The sequence below is a fragment of the Biomphalaria glabrata genome, chromosome 5 (assembly GCF_947242115.1).
Source record: "Biomphalaria glabrata chromosome 5, xgBioGlab47.1, whole genome shotgun sequence".
NCBI lineage: Eukaryota > Metazoa > Mollusca > Gastropoda > Planorbidae > Biomphalaria > Biomphalaria glabrata.
In genome coordinates, this window is record NC_074715.1 from 41,183,141 (window position 1) to 41,207,907 (window position 24,767).

General features: G+C 36.1%; 1 long non-coding RNA gene across 1 annotated transcript; it reads left to right on the forward strand.

Moving 5' to 3' along the window:
- The first annotated feature begins 4,457 nt into the window (after positions 1 to 4,457).
- On the forward strand, positions 4,458 to 23,774 carry LOC106064959 (uncharacterized). The gene is made up of 2 exons (XR_008777918.1): positions 4,458 to 5,006; positions 21,982 to 23,774. It is a non-coding gene; the product is annotated as an uncharacterized LOC106064959 (long non-coding RNA).
- The last annotated feature ends 993 nt before the right edge of the window (positions 23,775 to 24,767 follow it).

Sequence of the window (24,767 nt, forward strand, 5' to 3'; positions counted from 1 at the left end):
TAATATTATTATCCGAGTTTCAGTGTTTTCATTTCCAACATTCAATTGAGGAACAAATAAGCTGCTCATCCCAGTGAATGAGACGATACGTCATGAACTACAATACATGACATTGGTCTTTAATAAGAGCTCTTGTATTCGGTCAAATACATTTCGATGCATTCATAGAGTTGCCTAGGAGGATGAAAACAATGTTGGTACAAACATTTCTTTGAAATGGTTACAGGGCACATCTTTTTGGAGACTGATCATGACGCTGTCAAGTTTTTCACTTTATTTTTTTTTTTTAAACAAATATATCAAAAACAATAACAAAAAATGTCAATTCACATTTCTGGTCAACTAGGATATTTACAAGAACCCGATTGTCTAGATCAGAGTCTAGAATCACTACACATAAAAGATATTTAGCTGAGGATATTTTACCCAATGGAAATCTTTAAAAAAAAAAAAAGAGACTAAAAAGCAAGAGTTCATGTCATGATCAAGTCACTTATTAATCTGAAGCTACTGTCTTCTAATTCAAATAGAAGTGTATGAACACGTCTAGAAGATGCATGTTAAAGTGTGTAGTGACACCGGTAGAACTGATTTCGTGGCTTATACGTGACTGTTTACCATAAGATATAGATCCGTGTTTGTATGTATTAGTAACACAAACCAGTCAACAGAGGGGAGACCCCACGACGAATTTAACATAGAAATAAAGTTAAGAACATGTACTGACTTAATCGCTATGGAGTCATTTAGGAAGGCGCAGCTTTATAACACTGTGATCTTCGCTTGTATCACTCCATTGATTTATTGAACGATTTGAATGTATCTTTTTTTTTAAATAACTAAAATAAAAGCGTAAAGTCAGTTAATTTACGGCTGTCTGTTCATGCGGTATGCACGCTGTACTGTCGTTCGGACTGTCGGTGGTCCCACGCTCTTACCCTGCCCGCTCCCATCCCCCGTCGTCCTTCGGGAGGTTTGGACTAGGAAGTAGATTATCTTCAACTCTGTAGGAACATCCGAAACATGTAAAACATTTGACAAACAAACATTTGACAAACAAACATTTTACAAACAAAACATTAGACTTGGCTTACTTTGACCTCGTACAGACAGTACAATCAACAATAGCTCATAGAAAGATCTAATTTTAATGTTTCTTGAGACAAGGGGAATTCTTGTCATTGAACATCAAACCAAGGATAGGGCCGGCCTTAGGCATAGGCAAACTAGGCAGCCGCCCTCAATTGGTGGGGGGTCTCGCACATGAAATTGCCAAACCTGGATCAAACAATCTCTATGGTTCTACTAGCCTCTAAGTCTTTGCTAAGATTGAAAGTTAATTCATGAATGCTTAGATCTACTTGCTAAATTACATTTGTTAGAAGACCATTGTTTGTTCCTTTCACTTGGTGCCACCTTATTTCTTTGGCCTAAGGCCTCCATATTGACTTTGGCATAGGGCCTCCATATTCACTTTGCCTAGGGCCTCCATATTCACTTTGGCCTAGGGCCTCCATATTCACTTTGCCTAGGGCCTCCATATTCACTTTGCCTAGGGCCTCCATATTCGCTTTGCCTAGGGCCTTTAATTACCTAAGGCCGACACTGCCAAGGAACAATTACAAAATACTTTCTGATGTCCCAAAAAGACGGTCCAAGTGTTAAGGAGTGTATGTGTGTGTTTCTATGTTGACGTAGGAAAGAGATTAGATATGCAGTGTGAATGATGACTAAAAACGCAAAATACCTAGGTGTTATAATAAATGAAAAATTGTCATGGAATCCACATATTGATGAAACTAAAAAAAAAATAATCAAATAAAGCATTAGGATTTATTAAAAGACATTTCTATAAATCAAATAAGAACATAAAACTAAAATGTTATTTAACCTTGGTTAGGCCAATAATAGAATATGCACCCTCCGTTTGGGACCCCTCAACTCAAGAAAACATTAAGAAACTGGAACAGACACAAAATAGAGCAGTGAGATTCATAACAAACGAATATTCACATTTGACTAGTAAAATCACTAAATTTAGAAAGCCTTCAGGACAGAAGGTTCAAAAGTAAAGTAGCAATCATACATAAAACACTGAACCATAATCTTCAAATACAAAAACAAAATTTAATAAAATACTCTGAAAGACACAAAGATAAAGGCACATTCCTCGTCCCATATGCTAGGACAAATTTGTACAAATACTCCTTCTTCCCTAGTGCTATTAGAGCATGGAATGGGTTGCCCGAGCTAGCCAGGAAAACCAGTGACTTGGCAGAATTTAAGTCATTGGTTAATATGCATGACTAAATGTAATCATCTTCTTTTTTGAAGTAACGTCTGTATTATATAAGATAAGATAAGATGCAAGATAAACGGCATCGTCGTCAGCTATCTTAGAGAAACGACTTCAGATTGCCTGAGTGAAAAGACGTGTTTTTATAGTGAGTTAGATTTTGTATAAAATACCATTTTTAGCGGCCCCGAAAGGGGAAAAGACGCTATTAGTTTTGTGCAAAATGTCTGTCCGTCTGACCGTCTGTCCGTCCGTCCCGTTTAGATCTCGTAAACTAGAAAAGATAATGAAAATCCGACATCACAATATTTTAGACCATTCAAAGTTCTGATGCAACGGCTACTTTTTTTTTTCTGAAAGCGAAAAATCTGATTTTTAAAATCAGTTATGCAAGCAGTTTTTTTTTAAAGAGAAAAGGCTAATTAGTATGCATTATAAGTTAGACCTAAATTAAAACGAATAGTAATCTTGTAAACTTCATTTTCGTAAAAATTTTCTTAGTGCGAAATTTTTTGTATTTTTATTTTTTGAGCATTCGAATAAGAGATTGGGCCTTTTCAAAACAATTACATCAATTATAAGACTTCAGTTAGGCCAGGAGTGGAGCGGTAAAGCGCTTGGCTTCTGAACCGGGGGCCCCGGGTTCGAATCCTGGTGAAGACTGGGATTTTCAACCTCGGAATCCTTAGGCGCCTCTGGGTCCACCCAGCTCCAATGGGTACCTGTTATTAGTTGGGGAAAAGTAAAGGCGGTTGGTCGTTGTGCTGGCTACATGACACCCTCGTTAACCGTAGGCCATAAAAACAGATGAACTTTACATCATCTGCCCAATAGACCACAAGGTCTGAAAGGGGAACTAGTTAGGCCAGGTTCACATCTAGCTTTGCATTCACTTGCACCTATCCTTTGATCTGCTGTACCGTTGGGGCACTACACAAGATCTGTCAACCTTCTTTCTCCGTTCTTATCTCTCATTTGTCTTTGATATAATTTCATTTGGATGTTCTTTCTGAAAATATTGAAGCCTGCCTGGGTGGACCACTTCGGGGACGATTTTGAGTTTGTGTTTCATCACAAACTTTCTTTGTAATATTGTATATTATTACTAAAGTCTAATGCATTTATTTCATTTTTATCGCAAGTTAAATTTGTCTATATTGTAATAAAAGTTCTATTTAGTTTTGTTCACAAAGAAGTTATTCAAGTTTTGCTAGTAAAGATATAATAAGCCTATAGTGGTGTAGTTGTCTACCAGCAGGTAAGTGCTACAAGTCAACGACCGTCCACAACACCAAGTACCACAGTTGTGAATGATGGACCACTGCAACCTCGCCAGTACCTTGCTAATACAGATGATATTAAAAAAGTAATGACGAAAATGTGCTTTTATTGTTCTAAAAACAAAACAAAAAACAAATACTTTTTAAAAAGCTTATTCTATGTTTGATTGCATCAATTAGTTTGAATAGGTTGTATATTGTATCGACTTAAAGTTAATCTTTGTGATTAGCAATATGTTTAATATTTGTTTTTGTTTAGCTTTTAGCTATCTCAATGTGCTATGATTCTATCACTTGTCTGGACCAGTTGTGAAAGGGAGAGGAAAGAAGGGGGTATCTTTGTGAATGTTTACAAGATCATTTTTTAAATGCATAAAAAATGTTCACTCAGGGCGCGAGTCCTCAAGGAGACTAATTCAACTTATACCACCACATCTGTCAAGTACGATTTATTTCTTTTGTTCAAGATTTTTAAAAAATAATTAATTACCAATAGTTAATTAACTCATTAATCATTGTTTTAAATTGATTCTTGTGTTGTCAGGTTGAAAAAATAATTGTGCAACATTTCAGTTCAATCCGAGATTGGGTGTGGGAGAAATAACGTGTACAAACTTTTTACCATACAGACAGACCGAGACAAATTGTGATAACGAATGGTCTCGGACAGACAGAGTGAGTTGATATTCGCTTTGTAATAAAAAGAGAAAAAGTCATTGGGCTTGTAATGTCCTTAACCCTTGCCTTTTTTAAGTTGCCTAGTCGATCCAGTTGCCTTTACTTTTGTCTGTATTCACCCGTTCGAAATGAATACAAAAATATTCGCATTTTAAATAGACACACTTTGTCCAGTAGATGACCGAAGCTGAGCTGGAGTATTCTATCACCTCCTCTTCAGTAAAATGTTTCCATTTCTTCTAATTACGAAATGTCCGATATAGCACTACTAAATAAATCGACCTGTTTTCATGTTATCTGTTAACTTCTCCGATAAGTATACTCATTTTCTTTATTTATATCAACCGACCTCAACAAGCAAGTTTGATGGCCGCTGTGTAAGAAACCGGGCCTACTCGCACATCATTCATAAAAAAGAAAAGAGAAAGCGAAAAAGAGGCGAAAAGGGAGAAGAGAAGCAGTTTAAATAACACCCTTGACCTGACTGTTCTAAATATAGCGAACGCCACTTATACAGTTTTTGCCAACCTAAGGTAGATATTAAGTCGGGGCGTTTTTTTTTTCGCGTTGCATGCGTGTTTCTCCTCGCTCATCTCTGCATAACGCCCCTCAGTGCGTGACTTTTTCCACCCAACTTGGTCTGACTTCTCTGCTCTAGAGTTGTTTTGTTTTATATTCACTCCATTAGGAAGAAAACATAATCCGGTTGACCTGTGGTTGTGTTCATATATATCCGAAGAAAGCTGTTTACAGTAAGTACATAGTTAGTTTTTAGGAACACAATTAAAACTCCTTTTTGCGACGACAAGTAATGCATTATTTGTTTGAGAAATCATTATTAAAGGGAAATTATTTCAAACCTTATTATTAAAATAAAAAAAGGACATAGCTAGCGAACGAAAGTATTATATTACAGTTACTGTGCCTGCATATAGTGATAAGTCAATGAACATCAACCTTTAATATGTTTCTATTAAACAATAGTGAGCTTCTGTTTAACCGAAATAAAAATTAAATTAAAATATAGAACATTGCAAGGAGCCAAATGCACAAGTAAGGTTAATGAAGGTAGTCAAATGTATAATGTGCTATTAGCAGCTCGTTGTAGGCCCAGTTGGATTGTATCTTAATTTAATTTCGACATTTTAATAATCAGGGTGGTTATAGAAGTATGTGCACATTACAATATCTGAGCATTAATATGTAGAAAACACCATTTCTATAAGGAAAATAACATATTGTGTTAGCGTGCTACTTAGAAAACACTTCAATCTGAATTGTCTACTCTAAAAAGCTACCAATGGCTTGTGCTGATACATAAGTAAGTATTGTGTAAGTAGCTTAGCAGCTCAGACACAACATAGTTATTCCCTTTGAAGAGGACTTTTATAATATTTTGTTAACTTTTAGGCAATAGTTTTTTGTCAACCTCCTGTAGGAGCAAACCCCAGCTTGTTGATTCGAGTCACCAACACGGAAGTGATCTTATGGAGTGTAACTCCGAATCACAAGTTCGCAACCATATAGAACATGAGTTAAAAACTATTATTTTAAAATGTTTTTTTTTTCAGTTACATAACTATTGTGTTTTTATATATGTCTCTATCAAATGAAAACTTAGCTGGCCATGGAAATTGCCCAGTGACCAAAAAATTAAAATGAGCGCTATAAGACTGCATTTTTTGGTGTAAGTTTTCTTATTCATTCGTTCACATCTTGAATAGTTGTATAAACCCAGGCTTTAGAAGGCTTGAATAGTTGTATAAACCCAAGCTTTAGAAGGCTTGAAAAAAAAAATTCGCAACGTTTGCCGTTTATTACCGATGAACACTTTTCTTTTCATATAATTATTATCTCTAAAAGTTCGAAATATGTCAAGGAAAGGTACCGTTTGTATTTTGGAAACTGGGGAATCTTGGCTGTCCTATTTGCATAAAGATGTTTGAGTTGTGGGATGGGTTGGTTGAATATCGAGGTCACACCCTGTTCTATCGTTCCGCTTACACTACAGTAGGTCTATATATCAGATTACAAATGGAAGTTACAACTTATAAGATGTCCGTTCGAAGAGATGGATTATTTTGATGGTTATATCACTAAACAACTAAAAACTGTTTCTCAATTTAGTTGCTGCGAGCTTTAAAGGGGAGATAATGCAATGTGCTAAGGGAGATAAACTATAAATTATTTACACCACTGCTTGGCAGCAGAACAAAAGGAGCTACCCATCTAACGCGTTCTGGTGAACGAGAAGTACAAGAGTTCTCGTTCCTGTATCTATCTTGGCTAGTTTGTTTTGACCTCAGCGTGAGAGAGGGACTTGGGAAACAATAGAGTGGATGCCCCTGAGAGAAACGAAACGTTCCTTTAGTCTTGAACCTAAAACACTGGCCTAGATAGATCTAGTAGGGTGGAAATTCACTTCTAGCAGGATGTGAAGTTATTTTGTAACAATAGAAAAACAATCCCCAACCTGTACATCTTTACAATGCGTAGATCTGTTATTGATCCGCTTTAATAGCTCAGATTTACAATGTACACAAACGTAGGCCTATATGTTTAAGAGGTGCTTGTAGCCTACATTTATGTTTACAAGAATAAACATACTGAAACATAGCTTGAAGTCAAATGCTATTCAAATCCAACAATACGTTCACAGCGACAAATTCTCAGCACTTGTTGCAAGTATCGATTGCTTTAAAAAAAAAAAAAATTAAAACATGTCAACACTGGCTATTATTAGCTACCACGTAAGGAAAAAAGACGCTATTAGATTTGTAAAGTCTGTCTGTCTCTTCGTCTATCACGTTTATAGACATAAAAAATACATAAAGCGATTGAAAGTCCATTTTTCACCATATATTTTGGCTTGCTAAGTTTAGGCTCAAGGTATTATACAAATCTTTTGATGCCCCCCCCCCCCTTGTTTCTGGAAATATTTTCTGTCTCGACCTTTGACCTAAAGAAACACGACCATCAAAACAAAAACGTAGCACGAGACACATTTCAATGTAGGAAATAAAAAAAGGTCTAAAGTGATTGTCTACAACTAGCTAGAGCGACAATGATGGTTCATCATTACATTACAAGAAGATTAATCAAAGTGGTAATGATGTCACTTGGAGGATAATATCATGATGACATTTTTTCTTTGTCTCCCAAATGCTTATTCAATCTCAAAAAATCTCTTCAAAACACAATGACATGTTTTCAAAGCCAATATACTACCTACCTACTTACCTACCTACCTACCTACCAACCAAACTACCTACCTACCTACCTACCTACCTACATACATACCTACCTATCTACCTACATCTATCTACCTACATCTATCTATCTATCTATCTATCTATCTATCTATCTATCTATCTATCTATCTATCTATCTATCTATCTATCTATCTATCTATCTATCTATCTATCTATCTATCTATCTATCTCTTTCTCTTCTTTACTTATTTTATATTTATTTATATATGTATATTCGTAAAGATAGATTTGCATATAATTGGGTTGGGTTTTTTTGTTATCTACAGTAGCAAAAAGGCTGACCTTGGCTATTGTTTGACAGGACTCGCCTACTGCAACAATCAGTCAATGGTGATAACATTATAAATGATAATTGAGAAGACAATACCTTCGATTATCAGTGATCAAGTCACACACTTGCACTTAGAAAGTTATCAATCTTGACCAACAAACGTACCAGATACTAGAGTTTAGATCTTATTGCGATATAGGACTTAGTGTGGGACAACATCTCTTCCCACTTCAATACATTTGTTGGGTTGATATATACGTTTAAGAACAATAGTACTGGTTTTTTTTTTAATTATTCTTTGTGTGTGTCCCCAGTAAAGTATAATGCAGGCAAAAGTTTAAACATGAACACGCACACACAAAACACACCTTGGCACAGCCCTACGAACTAAATCAAAAACATTAAACCTTTAAACCAATCGATATTGCTGACCAAATATGCCTTTAGGAACTCATATTTCCGATCTGACTGGGAAGAGGGACAACACCGAAAACGGTAGAAAACTTTTGAATTACAATATTTAAAAAAAAGTAAATGCTAATGGGTCAAACTTCCAGTTTGTGGTAAGAGCTCATTCTTTTCTAAATCAATTAGTCAATTACTTATTGGTAAGTATTTTTTTTATAACAAAAGGGAACTAACTTCTACATTATTGAGAAATAGTTGTATACGTGGAGATCTTTTAAAAGAATGTTTATATTTAGCTTACTATTCATAAAGAAGCGGTACCAGCTCTACAATCGCTACACAAATCTAGTTCAGTGCTGAACCATTCGACACAATACATTTAACGAGAACTTGTCACCTGTGAAAGAAATAACACACCGGCAGTCCTAGTCCAGGGTTAGGGCGGGTCTATACCGGAAATACATACAGGGTTTAATCTGACCTCGAGATTAATGAATAACTAGAAGGCAGTCTCCAAAAGGAAACCTTTGACTGACTATTGGCATTAGTCTTCAAGTCAGCGAAATAAAGTACTTATGACACGTTGAGCTGTGACACCTACTGTCAGTTCGGTGTTAAGTAGGCGTCTGGAGTTAGGGTCACGAAACGGACTAGCCACTAACCTGTTTACTAAGTTAACGTCTTAGCTAGCTTAAACCAATCCTTATAGTGCTGTTGGCCTCCTCCAGTCGTAGAGACTATGGTTGGGGTGGAAGGGGAGTTCTTGCTAAATCTGATAATATCTATACTCCCTAGATATCTGTACAACTTGTCCAACTTGTTTTTTTGGGTTGCCTACTGATATGTTCATTGTGCGCGTCACTGGTCCGAAAGTGTATAGATCTAAGCTGTACTACATTCTTATCTACAGTTTGATATCACCTACAAACTCATTAAATCTACTAGATCTATATTGAAGTGAATTTCAATACACTTAAGAGAAGAACAAAATACGATAAGATATGGAAGTATTTGATCTACACGTCTTTCTGTTACAGTCTTTACATGACAAGCTTTGGTAGTGCAATCACGTTTAATACAACAATAACAATTCTTTAAAACTTTTCTGTTGGTAATATAAATATCTACATACCTAACGATTTATGACATTTGTTCTCTATGGACGAAAACATAATTTACATGATAGTATTTATTTATTTATTTTGAAGTCACTTATTACTGATATTCAACTGTAGATGCAAGAAGATGAATACATTCATTTTGAAATTATGATGATATGTATACGACAGTTCTTGACGTTTCCACGACATTTTGAAATGACTTGCTTGGACTTGATCAAACTGGCTACAAGTTTAAGATAATATGTAGGGTTTCGTCCCCTTTAGATAATTTAACATATTATTTCTCTCACAACCATTCCTGGATCAAGTTAAAACTTTAAACAATTAATTATTGTAACTAACAAAACATGTATCAATTAAAAAAAATAGCCAATCAGCCAATTAATTATTAGTGATTAATTATCAAATCGAATAAGGGAAATAACTTCTACATATTGATAGAGTTCTAAGTGTGGAGTTCTTTCTTAGATAAGCATTGTTTTTTTTTTGTTTGTTTTTTTTATGATTTTTTAAAAATATTTTGCTTGTTAGTGTATTGCGCATGAACTTTGACTTGCCATGACTATGTTGCAACCGTTAGGAGTGACGTTGACTTTTGAACGGTTTTTTTTCTTCTAATAGACTCTGATAACAAACTGTATGACCTAATTTCGTAATACACGGCAATAGCATTGAATTTGTATCAACGTAATGTCTATTAAGTAGGCTACATTGGGGTTTTCACACTCATAGTTTATTGTAGTAATCTGTTCTTTGTTTACATTCTGATTTTTAGCGGCGCCCGAAAAGGTATTAGCCGCTATTAGTTTTGTGTTGTCTGTCTGTTCGTTCGTCCGTCCGTGTCGTTTAGATCGCAAAAACTGGAAAAAAACTATTGAAAATCTGATATCATAATATTTTAGATTTTGCAAAGTTCTGGTGCAATGGTGTTGATTCTCTGTCGTTGGTTTGTAGCTCCAGATAGCTAATACAACTAAACCGATATGGGCGTATTGAAATATTAGTATAGCATTTTCAATAAAATTCTTTCTTCAAACTTAATATAACATTTATTTATGAAGACTCAATTTGAGATGAGACATAGATCTAGATCAAAATGAAAACAAAATCTAACTCATTACAAATACACGTCTTTACTACATTGTTGATTTCCCCGTTCAACAATCACTAAAGTGGCTTCTTAACATAAATTATTATTAACCAGCTGATGGTCTCAACATTCTACACCACCAGAAACCTCCTTTTCCTCATTTCTCTGTATATTTTTAATACATTCTTTCACAAGTCTCTTCATTTCGTATGGACGGAGAGGATGTTGATATTTTGTAATCCATAGCGTCTGGTAGTCATGCTGAATTGAAACCTGCCTTTTGAACCGCCCTGACCACTGCGGGGCCGATTCTTTTGTAAATCTTGTTTAAGGTTCCGTTTACGTGAAAGTGAAGAGTACAGAAACATATCTTGCATGCAGGGCTCACTTAGACCAAGAATCAACCAGTGCCTGCCCCCCCCCCCCCCGACACACACACCTCCTAGCGGCCTTACAGTCATTGCACTCCCTTGTATTGAAGTCTGTGTGGACTCTTAGGAAATGTTGACGTGGGAAATCTCCACATTTGTCTATTACTTCCTGTACATTTCTTATTTAGTATTACTCTAAAATCTTTGTAGATCGATAAGACAAGGTCATTGAACTTGAAACAAAACAAAATTTAAATTTCTCACTGGTTGTAGTCTGGTTCCGCTCTAGTCATTGTCTACTTCAAACATTAGATTACATGCTGACGTCTGGATAAACAGCGTAAAGTACTTTATTTACTTTGTAGTCTTTGGCAATGGTTCTCATTCCTTTTACAAAGGGGTAGGGCTGCCGTCTATTACAAAGGCATTTAAGTGACATCAAGAACAATGAATAGAAAGCCGTTTCAAAAGAAACCTAAGAAACATAAACTGCGTCGAGAACGGAGAGTCACTGATTCCGTTACTTAGTCCTAGAGGAATCATAATTTTTAAAAACCCTTGCAATTGTAAGTAATTTTGAAGTTGCATAGTATCTAGTTCTCCTCGGCCACATGCACTGGGATAAGACACAGAAACAAAAAAAGTTTTCTTTTTAATTAGGAAACAAAAGACACAAAAATTAAAATAAAATAAAATCGAAAAAAAAAGAAAAAAAAGAAAGATAATATTTTACCCAGACCACACCTAAAACACAAATACGAGAAATCAGTCCAATTAGTCATCTACTATATTACGTCTGATACGAATCGAGTTCAGACCTCATCAATGTCTCAGAATAGTTTTATAGGGCCTACCTGAAATGAGGAAAGAAAAGATAACAAAGGGAGCAACACAAACTCGTCGGTGGCCCTTGCGGGTTAGCTATTTACACTTTGCTTTGGCCACAACAAAAACAGACATTAAAGCTTGTTTAAAAACTTTATGGATGTAAATACGAGATACAGACTTTCTTTTTGTTTTAAAGTTGACCATCTCGGAACACCACAAGAAGTAGCTGAGGCACTTAAAAATACATATTTTATCTTTTTTTCTTCATGCCTTTGACAAATATCACATCTTGATATATTATATTGCAAAAGACAAAACTTTTATATTAGTTCCATATCTTTTAGATATTCTCGTTTGCTATACAACTGTATAACTGTATGACTTTGCAAGTCTTGCTTAACAAATGGTTTATGTATAGGTAAAGAACGTTTACAAATGAATTTAAAAAAACAAAAGGGTCAGCTTTCAGACGACCAAAAGTAGTGTTATTAGGAAGTAATTATTTGTTTCGGAAATAGGGGAAGTTTTGACTTAGTGACAATGACGTGACTAGTAAAAACAAGGATAGGTTTTAGAGATAGAACGAAATATCAGCCGACTTTAATAGATTACTTCCTGGACGCATTAAAGATAGGAAGCCTTATATGAACGTCAAGAGTTAGCTGACATTCGACGGTTCCCTTCATTGCTATTAAACTTGTTCGACACTCAATATCAGCGTCGACTAACTTAAATTAATTGTGCGGCCTTTCGCCGGTGTTATTGGATTACGTATTACGTAGAGTGTTACCTCCATTTGGTTTATTTGCATTAGACACCGCGGAAGCGCCTAACAGTAGCCATTGCACCTACAGCACAACACAATCTTGAAATCGGATTTTCCATTGCACATTTAGCTTTTGAGATCTAGTAATCTAAACATGACAGATAGACAAAACAAAGAGCAGTTGTTTCCCTTAGTTAGATCAACTTGTTGAACAATGTTGATAAATACAATGGACACGTTTAACAATGTTCGTTAATAAGTGGCTTGATTTGCAGAGTATATATATAGGTCAGTTTAATTAGCTTTGTATAAAGAGACCGAAGCAGTTTGAAATTTATGAATTTCTTCTTTTTTTATCGTTCTGGAAGACTAAAAAAAATAGTTCAAGCCACTTATTGCATCGTGAATGCAGTATACTTTGAGAACCGCAGACTTATCTCTTTCAGTAGAAATCTATGAAAACTTAAGTTGGTAGAGTTATCGGTGTCAACTGATAATCCAAGATTTTTGTTTTAAACTTTACTGGTCATGTGTTACATTACTTCCTAGTGTTGAGAGACGGCTGGAGATGTCCACTTTAAAGTGTGGGCGTAGACAGGGCCGGGTTTAAGTAAATGGGCAGCCTAACTCGTTCATAATAATTAATAAAAAATACACCTGATTAATCTTGCAAGTATCCACACACAGAGTCTAGGAGAAAGAGTTCGTGCTGCAGTAATTTTAAATCTAATTTCATTTTCATTTTTTCATTCTTTTTTTAAAACAATTCCTCCTATTAGCTTGCACATTCTTCATGTACACTGGGTGGAACCTGGACACTGGGTGGAACCTGGACACTGGGTGAAACCTGGACACTGGGTGGAGCCTGGACACTGGGTGGAACCTGGACACTGGGTGGAGCCTGGACACTGGGTGGAACCTGGACACTGGGTGGAACCTGGACACTGGGTGGAGCCTGGACACTGGGTGGAACCTGGACACTGGGTGGAACCTGGACACTGGGTGGAACCTGGACACTGGGTGGAGCCTGGACACTGGGTGGAACCTGGACACTGGGTGGAGCCTGGACACTGGGTGGAACCTGGACACTGGGTGGAACCTGGACACTGGGTGGAGCCTGGACACTGGGTGGAACCTGGACAATGTACGGTGTATTACGAAAACAGAACAAACGATTTTCCTACAAAATTGATAGTTTATGTCTATCTTTTAGAATAAATGTGACTACTTAATATTGGAACAAAAATGTACTACTGACTAGACCACTCAGTGAGAACCTTTGGTTTGATGTACTACTGACTAGACCACTCAGTGAGAACCTTTGGTTTGATGTACTACTGACTAGACCACTCAGTGAGAACCTTTGGTTTGATGTACTACTGACTAGGTCACTCAGTGAGAACCTTTGGTTTGATCGTTCTATTTGTTCAAAATGTAAAATTAACTTCACATTAAATTTGGGTTACGTCCTGAACCAATGTTTCTTTGTGTTTATGAAAGAGTTGAAGCAATAAACAGACACTCATGAACAGTTTGCGCACAGCCAATACGTAGCTGGACTGTTCAGAGAAGAACTTGATTGTCTAACGCTCACTGGAAAATTCCTTGAACTATTGAAGCATCACAAGAAAGAAATAGAATCAGACATTATAGACCAGCATCTGGTTCGTAAAGAAGGAATTGATAACTCTGTTCCATTATTTTCAACATGTAGACCTTTACAATAGACTTACTACTGAATTTCTGTAAAGAAGTCTTTGGAAAACCCAACTCTGCATTAAGTCAAACTAATGAGATGTCAAATATCACTGGCATGGTATATTATGACTATCAATAAACATGTTCCACTATCATTTACCATTGACATACCAGTTTTAAAGGTAATAATAAATTATTTGTCAATGCTTATCTCACGTGACTCTCCAGAGTCTCCTGTATAGGAGTAATTAACTACTAACTTCCTTTTTTGTTTCTTGAATTTTAAGAGTCACAGACATTTTATTTTATAATAAAAGCTAGCTGTCTGGACAATTTATTGAATTGGATTCTTATTGTAACATAAATTGGAGAAAGGCTTCTTTCTCTACTCTAGAGCTTGTATTGAATTTCTGTCAAGAATAGTTTGGGAAACCCAACGTCTCTTTAAAAGATCCTGTTTTAGTTTAATTAGTAGTGGGAATAAATCTGTCTCTACTAATGGCTAGTTAATCTGAATACATTCTTTTGAAATCGAAATCAAGACGGACAGAAAATAAATACATTAGTTCAGCATACTACTTCCTTGCTGCGTGACCCATGTATATTAGTGTAATACAGAGTATTATTTAGAGATTAGACGCTACTCGACATTCAAGGTCAGCCTCTGAAACCTACTGGCTTAGAGGACACTCAATCATTCTTAGAAATAGCAGTCTAAGACGAACCAATGTTTGCCCAAGATTAATAATTTCACAATATAATTTTCTGTCACTGTGATGTTATATTCACAACTACGACTTTTAGTGGCCCATTCATTAGCTGACTCTCTCTCATAGTTACAGTAACAATAAACTTTGTGTTTTATTTACATTAAAGTCAATAGAATCAGTGTTCGAGGCTGTAGAGGTCACTCGGTCAATACGTCTAGGTTACAGCTCGAGCTTTTTAACAAAGTCAATCTGTCAACATTGTCAAGGAAAACCAAAACTTCCTACGTTACGCATTGTTTGGACATTTTATATACCCGACTCTAGTGGCACTAGATTGTCACTAGATTTATACTCTAGGAATAGCGATGCACATTGAAATACAGTTTAACTTGAAGGTTTCCTATAAAAAAGAAAAAAAAAACGTAAATGTGGTCCTTCATAAATGAATAAAATAAAAACAAAATGGGTCTCTCCTATAGGTATATAGCTTATGACATGTACACTTATCGTTGGTGTTGCAAGCAATTCCAGTCTTTTTAAACTACCAAGTCAACTATAAGCTAAGAGTAACTCTTCTATCTTCATTGGTCATTGTGCTGACCACAAGATATTCGTGTTAAACGTTGATTTAGAAACATTAACTTGGCGGGGGGGGGGGGGGGGGGCTTCATGCTTTTTGCTAACATTGGCAGCTGAGATAAAGTAAGACGACCAAAAAGTCCCTCAACACAAGGGCAAGTATTCTAGATACACATGGACACAAGGGCAAGTATTCTAGATACACATGGACACAAGGGAAAGTATTCTAGCTACACATGGACACAAGGGAAAGTATTCTAGATACACATGGACACAAGGGAAAGTATTCTAGATACACATGGACACAAGGGAAAGTATTCTAGATACACATGGACACAAGGGAAAGTATTCTAGATACACATGGACACAAGGGAAAGTATTCTAGATACACATGGACACAAGGGAAAGTATTCTAGATACACATGGACACAAGGGAAAGTATTCTAGATACACATGGACACAAAGGATCTCCAAAACTATCACATTACATTTAGAGATATCTATGTTCAGTTTAACTTAGGAATTATCTATGTTCAGTTTAAATTAGGGATTATTTATGTTCAGTTTAACTTAGGGATTATCTATGTTCAGTTTAAATTAGGGATTATCTATGTTCAGTTTAAATTAGGGGTTATCTATGTTCAGTTTACATTAGGGATTATCTATGTTCAGTTTAAATTAGGGATTATCTATGTTCAGTTTAAATTAGGGGTTATCTATGTTCAGTTTAAATTAGGGATTATCTATGTTCAGTTTAAATTAGGGATTATCTATGTTCAGTTTAAATTAGGGATTATCTATGTTCAGTTTAAATTAGGAATTATCTATGTTCAGTTTAAATTAGGGATTATCTATGTTCAGTTTAAATTAGGGATTATCTATGTTCAGTTTAAGTTAGGGATTATCTATGTTCAGTTTAAATTAGGAATTATCTATGTTCAGTTTAAATTAGGGATTATCTATGTTCAGTTTAAATTAGGGATTATCTATGTTCAGTTTAAATTAGGAATTATCTATGTTCAGTTTAAATTAGGAATTATCTATGTTCAGTTTAAATTAGGGATTATCTATGTTCAGTTTAAATTAGGAATTATCTATGCTCAGTTTAAATTAGGGATTATCTATGTTCAGTTTAAATTAGGAATTATCTATGTTCACACCATTCTAGGTTTTATCCATTTTCATTTTAAATTAGCAGATGTATGCGTTCAATTAAAATTAGGAGATGTATGCGTTCAATTTAAATTAAGGGATATCCATTTTCATTTTAAATTAGGAGATGTATGCGTTCATTTTAAATTAGGAGATGTATGCGTTCAATTAAAATTAGGGAATGTATGCGTTCAATTTAAATTAGGAGATGTATGCGTTAAATTTAAATTAGGGGATATCCATGTTATGAGGTTGACCTAAAGCTTGTTCCATTGAACACAAGCCTTGTTACAAAGTTGAGTTCGAGTTTCTTTCTAGTCTACATCTACTCTTAAAAGTTTTAGTAGGAGATTATTCGTTTTTCTTTTCCTGCCTTCTCCCACAAGAAATGGTCCACTTCATCTACATCTGTCAGAAACAACTTAAAAAGATCACAAACAATAGACCAGTTACCAACCCAGCGTTGTTTTTTATTCATGTATCAGGGCCTACTTTTTGCATTAAGAAACTACATCATAGTACTACTTAAAATAGAATTTTAAAAATCTCACTTTAGGCCATTGTTTTACCATCACTTGATTAAGATCTTAAGACAGATCCGCCAATTAGACCATGTGATAGTGCATCTTTGCCCCATTGGCACTCATAAAGATCTAAATTTAGATCTGGGTAAGCGTACCTGCCGAGTACTTTCACGACTCAAAGCTCTTGCATATAATATATTTATAATATATCAGAGCCAATGTCAAGGGCACGTCAGAGTTCAAGTAAGGGAGACCACAAGCTGAACACTGCACACACATTCAATTTCTATGTATTGTACTTTGAAACATCCAGTATTATTAGTATTGTAATATTTTGTTTGTTTGTTTGACAATTTCCTCCCTTCTTACGCCCCCTCCATATCTTCGCTCTCGTGACCCCCCGACAGTCTTTGCTCTAACGCTTCCCCGCCCCCAACTTGTATTCACGGCCCTCTCCCCCACCATCTCCCCCCACCCCGTCTTATGTTCAGAATTATTTTATTTAAGTAAAGGTTCGTCATTCGTTGATGATAAGAGATGTTATTATTGTACGTGCCTATAAATAATTGATAGACATGTTCCCAACCAAAAACCTAACATGCCTTAACACAGATTAGACTTAATAGAGATTTAATGTCAAAATACTTTCGTTAGCGAGTGTGGACAGCGTCTAAATGCAAAGTAAATGCGTGCATTATCTTTTGGAATCATTTCGTCACTGCGCTACTTTCTACTAAACATCACCTGCCATGCGAACTAACAGTGCCACTAGTTTTACACACACACACACACGCACGCACGCACACACACATACACACACACGTACACACACACATACACACACACACACAGGGCAATAGATGTCCACAGAAACACGTGAGCTTATTTGTGTTCAACTCTAAAGCATGCTGCATGCAATCGCTGACTACACTCAAACATTAAAACACGCACCAAGCAGTCAGCTTATCTTTTTAGATGCTGTGGCTAGAGATTAACTTAAAAAAAAACAACACCAGGCCTGCTTGTTTCATTCTTTCTTTTCTCCACCAAATTAAGTACATTTATCTTTCCTCCTCTCTCATGCCTATGTACAATGTCCAGACCCAGATCTAGCTGTCTCTTGTTTATTTAAAAAGCTGACAGGAAAAATGGCGTTGAAACGTTCACGTCCAAAACCACAATTTCGTGTAAAACACTTTTTTTGTTCAATTCCTCTGATTGGCTTGCCAACTCTTCATGGGTGGATACGGAATTCGAAAACGGCTTTGACAGCTTATGTACATTGTTGAAAAAAAACAACAATTAAGAGCTAATTGGCTACACAGTGAAAATCTGGTTTGACCCTAATAGTGTTTTAAAATATAACGAGCCGATTCGCGGTGTAGCATACGCCGCTATTTAGTGACGGGTGAACACTTCCTTCGGACACAGTTGTCCAAGTGGAGTGGGTGGTTGGGCGACGTAGAGTATTATATACACAGAGAAGATTACTTGTTCTCCCCCCCCCCCCCCTCTTTTTCTTTCTAAGCCTCGCTCTCTGTCGCCATGAAAGTTACGTGGGGTAACTCTAGTACGACTTGCAGAAATAAAAGAGTTATCTTTCCATGACTTCTTCATCGAGGGTTAGAGAGTTGGCATGCGTGCGTCTTGTCCCGCATGGTTGGGCGACGTAGAGAATTATATATACAGATCATCTTAAGTAATCATCTTAAATTTAATTTTGGGTTTCAGCGGGTATTTCCGCACTCGACTCAAAGGTTTCTTTGTATTCATTTAAAAGTTAAATATAAATAAACATAGGGTTAATAACATTTTGCGTACCGCCTCTTGTAGAAATGAGCTGGACTGAAATAGAAGAGCTTGATTGTGCAGTCTCACTGGAGAGACTCCTTGCAATATACATTACAAGATATAAATAGAATGAAAAATTGTCTGGCATCATTAGTTTTTAAAAAGTAGGAATTGCTATAAGAAAAAATTGATTTTAATGTAATTTTTAAAAAACTGATTAATAGAATAGCAACATGGATTTTTTTAAAGACTTAGAATATAAAAAAAAAAGACTTTGTGTTACGTTTTATGTACACATTTATTCGTGTCTACTGGACGGTGGAATGGTTAAAACTTGTATAGTGAGTGAGAGGTCGCCTGTTCGAGTCCTGCGGTTGATAAGATTCTGAAGCTCCTAAGTTTACCAGGATCCTAATGGGGCTTTAACCGAAGGCTTGAACACCGACCTGCAACGTCGCAACCTGTGGGCAGTGGAGACCAAAAGCTCGATACCCCGTCCTACAGACCTCTAAGATGACGAGTTATTGGTATCCACTGCTCACAAGTTGTAGGCCTAACGTCGCAGGTCAGTGTTGAGGCCTACTTTGATTGGTCTCAGTTTAACCCCAGAGTGACCAGTATTGGTGTATTGTGTGTAATGACGACTGGATGACCTTGTTAGTACTGAGTGAACTGATCAAGTGTGTGTTTTAGGACGGACTGTGTTGAAGTTAGTTGGTGGACAGAAGAATTCTGATCTAGTAAGTATGTTTGACAGAACTAAGAAATCAAGTTTGTAGTTTCCTAGATATTCAATTTCTTTAATGTGTACTACACTTTTATGACATTTGGTCATTGTGCTGACCACTTGATACTTTCGTTAATCATAAACCCATAAGCAGGTCAACTTAATATCTTAATTACTAAGGAGAGCAGTATTTCGAAGAATAGGACAACTACTTTTTTATTACAAATACTAGCCAACTGTTTCAGCCAAACATTTAAAAAGATTGATCATAAATTTGTTTGTAAATTAACGAAACCAGCTAAAGCATATTTACTAACTAAATGTAGATACATCTAGAAATTCCTGTGCCCTGAAATAGGTTTGATCTTCGTGTTAAGGAGTTGTGGTGACCTACATTTTCCCGCTCTCAATGCCCCACGTGAACGCCGTACACTTTAACGAACACATTAGCAAACATTCTCTTCAATGGTCCTCAAACCAATGCACGAGGCTGCTTTGAGAAATGTGTTTTAGCGAGGTATTCAAAGAAATGAATGAGTTAGATCGAAGCTGCTGGGCGGTCAACAAAAATCTGATGAAGTTTAGAATGAAGGGTGAAAGAAATTGTCAAAGTCAAACATGAGCCCCGCGAACGTTGGGTGACCCCTCGAAGTTGTCAGGTGAATTATGATGCGAAAAGGGGAAGCCACTCACATACAGCTCTCAGGTATGTGTGAAGCGAAGGTTTCAGGTCGTCTGCCTAGCAAGGTGTGTTCCGTCGGCATTTTCTTTCAAGTGTGTAGTTCAACGGTTCTCACGCTACGCATCATATGTGTCTTTGGTTATAGCTTAACGGGGACGCCAGACTTTTAGAGATTAAGCAAACGTTGGTTTTATTTTTAGATTAACTTAGAAAATAAGGGGGTGGGGGTACGAGTAATTGAAACTGTTTAGAAAAGTAATAAACAGTAAATAGCAGATGAACTTAGTTTCGCTTGAGTAAAGGTATTTTATTGTTATATGTAGTCTTTCAAATTCCTTACGATGTTGTCAAAACAAAAAGGGTGAAGGACTGTGAGAATATTGATAGGGATGAATATCTTAAAGGAACACCTTAAATTCACGAATCTTCCCTCTGTCAGCACACACCCGCAACCTCTACAACTTTTTGAGACCTACTTCCCAGGCTTTAGAGAAAACTCAACAATGCAAGATGTCGTTTGATGTACAAATGTTCATTGATTTTGTGATTAGAAAATAAAAAAGCAATAACTGGTCCTATAGTAAGCGCTTGGGGCTGTCGTAAAGATTGCCTAAAGTTCAAATCGTATCTGCTGCCATCTCTTGCCTGCTGAAGCAATGGGTTACTACTGAAGTCACTTCTGATACTGACAAAAAGTCATTGCTGTAAGTTTTTAACAGGAGATATTTCAAACCAGTAGTTTTATTTGTCAGAACTATTCGATTCAATTCATCTTCAAGCTTCAGGTACAATTTTTGTGTAAGATTTCTCGCGTGAACTCATCACATTATCTTGTAAAATAATAAAATAGATTTTATTACAAAGCTTATATTTACTCACTCCTGTCTGTCTGTCTGTGAGGATTCTTTACACGTTTTTGTCCTACTTCCCAATCTTGGCTCAAATTTAAATTTGCACAATTATTCATAGTCAAAAACAATACATGAATCAATTAAAAAAAATTTACCAATTAGTTAATCAATTTGTGGTAATTACTTAGATTTGTTTTATATAGAAAACCTTGCAGTCTTGAGAGATATGGCAGCTATTGTGCGTTGATCTGGAATGTCGCACCAAAAAAGGTGTCATAATGTGACTATTACTGTATTTTATATAAAAGTGAAAATATACTTCGAGAATATATATATATTTCTTTAATTGGGTTGGTGGGGAAAAACAACACGGATATATAATATCCCATCCTTTTGATTATTTGTTATTTATGCTTTGCGTGCTTTCTTTTTGAGCTATTTTTAAAGTTTTGTTTTTATGGTTACGATTGGTTCACCTTGAACTAGATACGCTCCTCGCTCTAGTTGGTTAGTCAAATGTCTACATTTTTTTTTAAACAGAGGTTAGTGCTTTTAGTGACTACATGGAGTTACTTTATAACACCGACAGTCACGTGATAACTAACTAGATCAGAGGGTCTTGTCACACTGTTCCCCATTGGTCCATTGGCGCGCCTGCAAATCTTATTTTATAAATTACAGACGTGACTTCAAAGGAGAAGATAATTACGTCTGACTTGTATCTATCTAGTCATGCATTTTAATCCTTAATGTCAAGCAGATCCAGAGTCTTCATGAAAAGTATAAATATACACGTCTTGACCTAACATTATAGTTCATCGTTTCCTTTATATTCAAAAGATTAAAATACATTTTCTAATAAACTTTTTTTTTCGTTTTATTTCAGGTGACTTAACGCCCAGGTTTGATATCCCAGACACTTCTCCGCCCTTTCAAAACTTCTCATCATGACTCAGTTTCAGCATGGTCTCTTTGGTTGCTTTGACAACATTGGCCTCTGCCTCATCACTTACTTCGTGCCTTGCTACACCTTTGGGAAAAACGCCGAGGCTGTGGGCGACTCGTGCCTCCTGTGCGCACTGGCCTACTTTGTGCCCATCTTGAACATCGTAGGCCTGGTTTCAGTCCGCGGTAAAATCCGATCTTCTCGGAACATAGAGGGCAGTGTCATAACTGACATTCTGTCGGTCATTTGCTGTCATCTTTGTGCACTGGTCCAAGAGGCTCAAGAGGTCCAGGCTCCAGGAGGTCAAGCCATGGCCAGATCATAAAGCCATTACACTTGTTTTTGTTTGTTTTCATTGTATGTTTATAGTCTGCAACACAATTCAAAGCAGTACGAAGTAAAGGAGAGAGTGTCTGGCTAGTTACGACATTGCCACTGTTTCTTTGTCTAGTAGTTCTTCTTGTCAACTCATTACATTGGAAAGTAGAGCGTATGTATTTGTTGTACTTACTGTTTGAAGGGACAAATGAAAATATCCCACTGTAAAATGTTTGAACTATTTTTTTTAATGTATTCAAATACATGTTAATCAATTCGTAGTGTAATGTTTCTTTCTTTCTTTTTTTTTAAACATTTATTTTTCTACTTTTGTGATAAGACTCTAAAGTAAATATGTGCATGGTGTGTTCAATAGAATGTGTAACAGATGTAACAATGGTTTAATGGAGTTTTGATGTAACTCATTAGTCGTTTCGTTTTTTTCCTTGTGTATAGTGTGCTAGTTGTACAAACTAGTTATTAGGCGCAGAGAATGTTGTACAAACTAGTTATCAGGTCCATAGAATGCAATGATCCACATTGTTTTAACGGTTCTTGTTAATGGAAACTAATGAACGCTCTGTATCCCAGCCACAGCTCAACTAACACAATCTCTCTTTCCCTCACACTAACCATTGACCTCACCTGTCATGGCTTTTGTGTTGTTGTTTTAATTAGTTGAGTCTAAATGTTCGTTGATGTAAGTTAGGTCATTTATAGACTTGTAAGTTAGGTCATTTATAGACTTGTAAGTTAGGTCATTTTTAGACTTGTAAGTTAGGTCATTTATAGACTTGTAAGTTAGGTCATTTATAGGCTTGTAAGTTAAGTCCTTTATAGACTTGTAAATTAGGTCATTTATAGACTTTTAAGTAAGGTCATGTATAGACTTGTAAGTTAGGCCAAAAGTCAAAAGTAGAGGAATTCTTACCACAACTTTTAAGTTGCCAGCTAAAGTTATGGGAATAATTGACAAAAAACAACTTTTAATGTCTCTGACATAACATTTCATAAGTCGATTTTCATTATTATCATTATAGAAAATGGTGACAATCGTAATTGTGCTAAAATTTTGACATTATGAGACATCTTGCTTCCCAGCCAATAATCAACTATATTTCATTCTCACAGGCACATATAGAGGAAGCCAAAAAAAAAAAGTTTGAATAATTTCTTTCCTTCAATTCCTAGAACACTTCTAATCGAACCCAATATACCCATATTTACAACCAATCAACAGGCTCACATCACGACTGTACTGGATCGTGTCATACATTTCGTCATTTTGACGTCATATTGTTTTGTTTGATTTACTCTGAAAAAGTGCCTTATAAAGTTTTTAAAAGTCATAATCCATTTCAATTGTGTCATGTAATTGTAAACTTGTACAAATATATTATTTTTCTATCATTGACTATGTGGAGTTTTTTTTTATGTGAATTGAAATTTGTAATCCATTGTATCTCTTAAGTAGACATTTGTCAAATGACTTAAATCCATGATATACATGATAAATTCACTAAATTATTTAAATGGGCAACATATAAAATGGATATTTATGTGCATGCTTATATTTAGCAGTATTCTCTATTACGCAAGAATAATTATGGTAAATAAAAACAAAATAAACTATTTCCCTTCCTTCTCAAAGTAACCAATTCTTTAATGGCAGAATTTTGAGTTAATTAAACTGTATATTACTTCCTAACTAGCAATAAAGCGCGAAGGATTCAAGACTCTCAGGCCTTTGACAAATATGGGCCCTCAGTAGCCCCCTGAGACCTTGAACTAAATGTTAGAGATTTTAAACTTTACATATATCAAAATTGTACTTAGCATCCAACGTGTATTTATCCATATGAAGCTATAATCCAGATACAAATGTCTGCTCCCTTGCGTCGTAGGAGTGCTGTGAGATTTCGTGTCACCCAATCCCTCCCCCACTCATTCCGGTCAGCAGCTGTTCTTAGCAGCCTATCAAGAGAGAAACCGGTCCATACTTTTACGTTGTCCAGCTTTTCTTTGGATGACCTATGCGTGCGCAGTCCACTGTACACTGAAAGGTGACTTTTGAAAGTCTTACAATAAAACCAGCTCAGCTTTCTCTTCATAGTATTGAGGAGTTCCTCCTTTTTGTTTGGGGCCAGCCAATGATTATTTATAACAATACTGAACCGTTTGTTTGCTTTCCCTGATAGTTACCCAGCAGTTTTCTGCAACATATATACTGGATGAGCTCGATTTGTGTCAAACTCAACTTACATGGCGATGGGGGGGAGGCGATCATATTCTTGAACCCGCCCCACGACCACCTTGTACACAATCGTGTATACATACACATACACTTCATTCATCGTCTTATAAAATAGAATCAGTCCATTAATAGGAGAACATTGAATTCTGGGAAA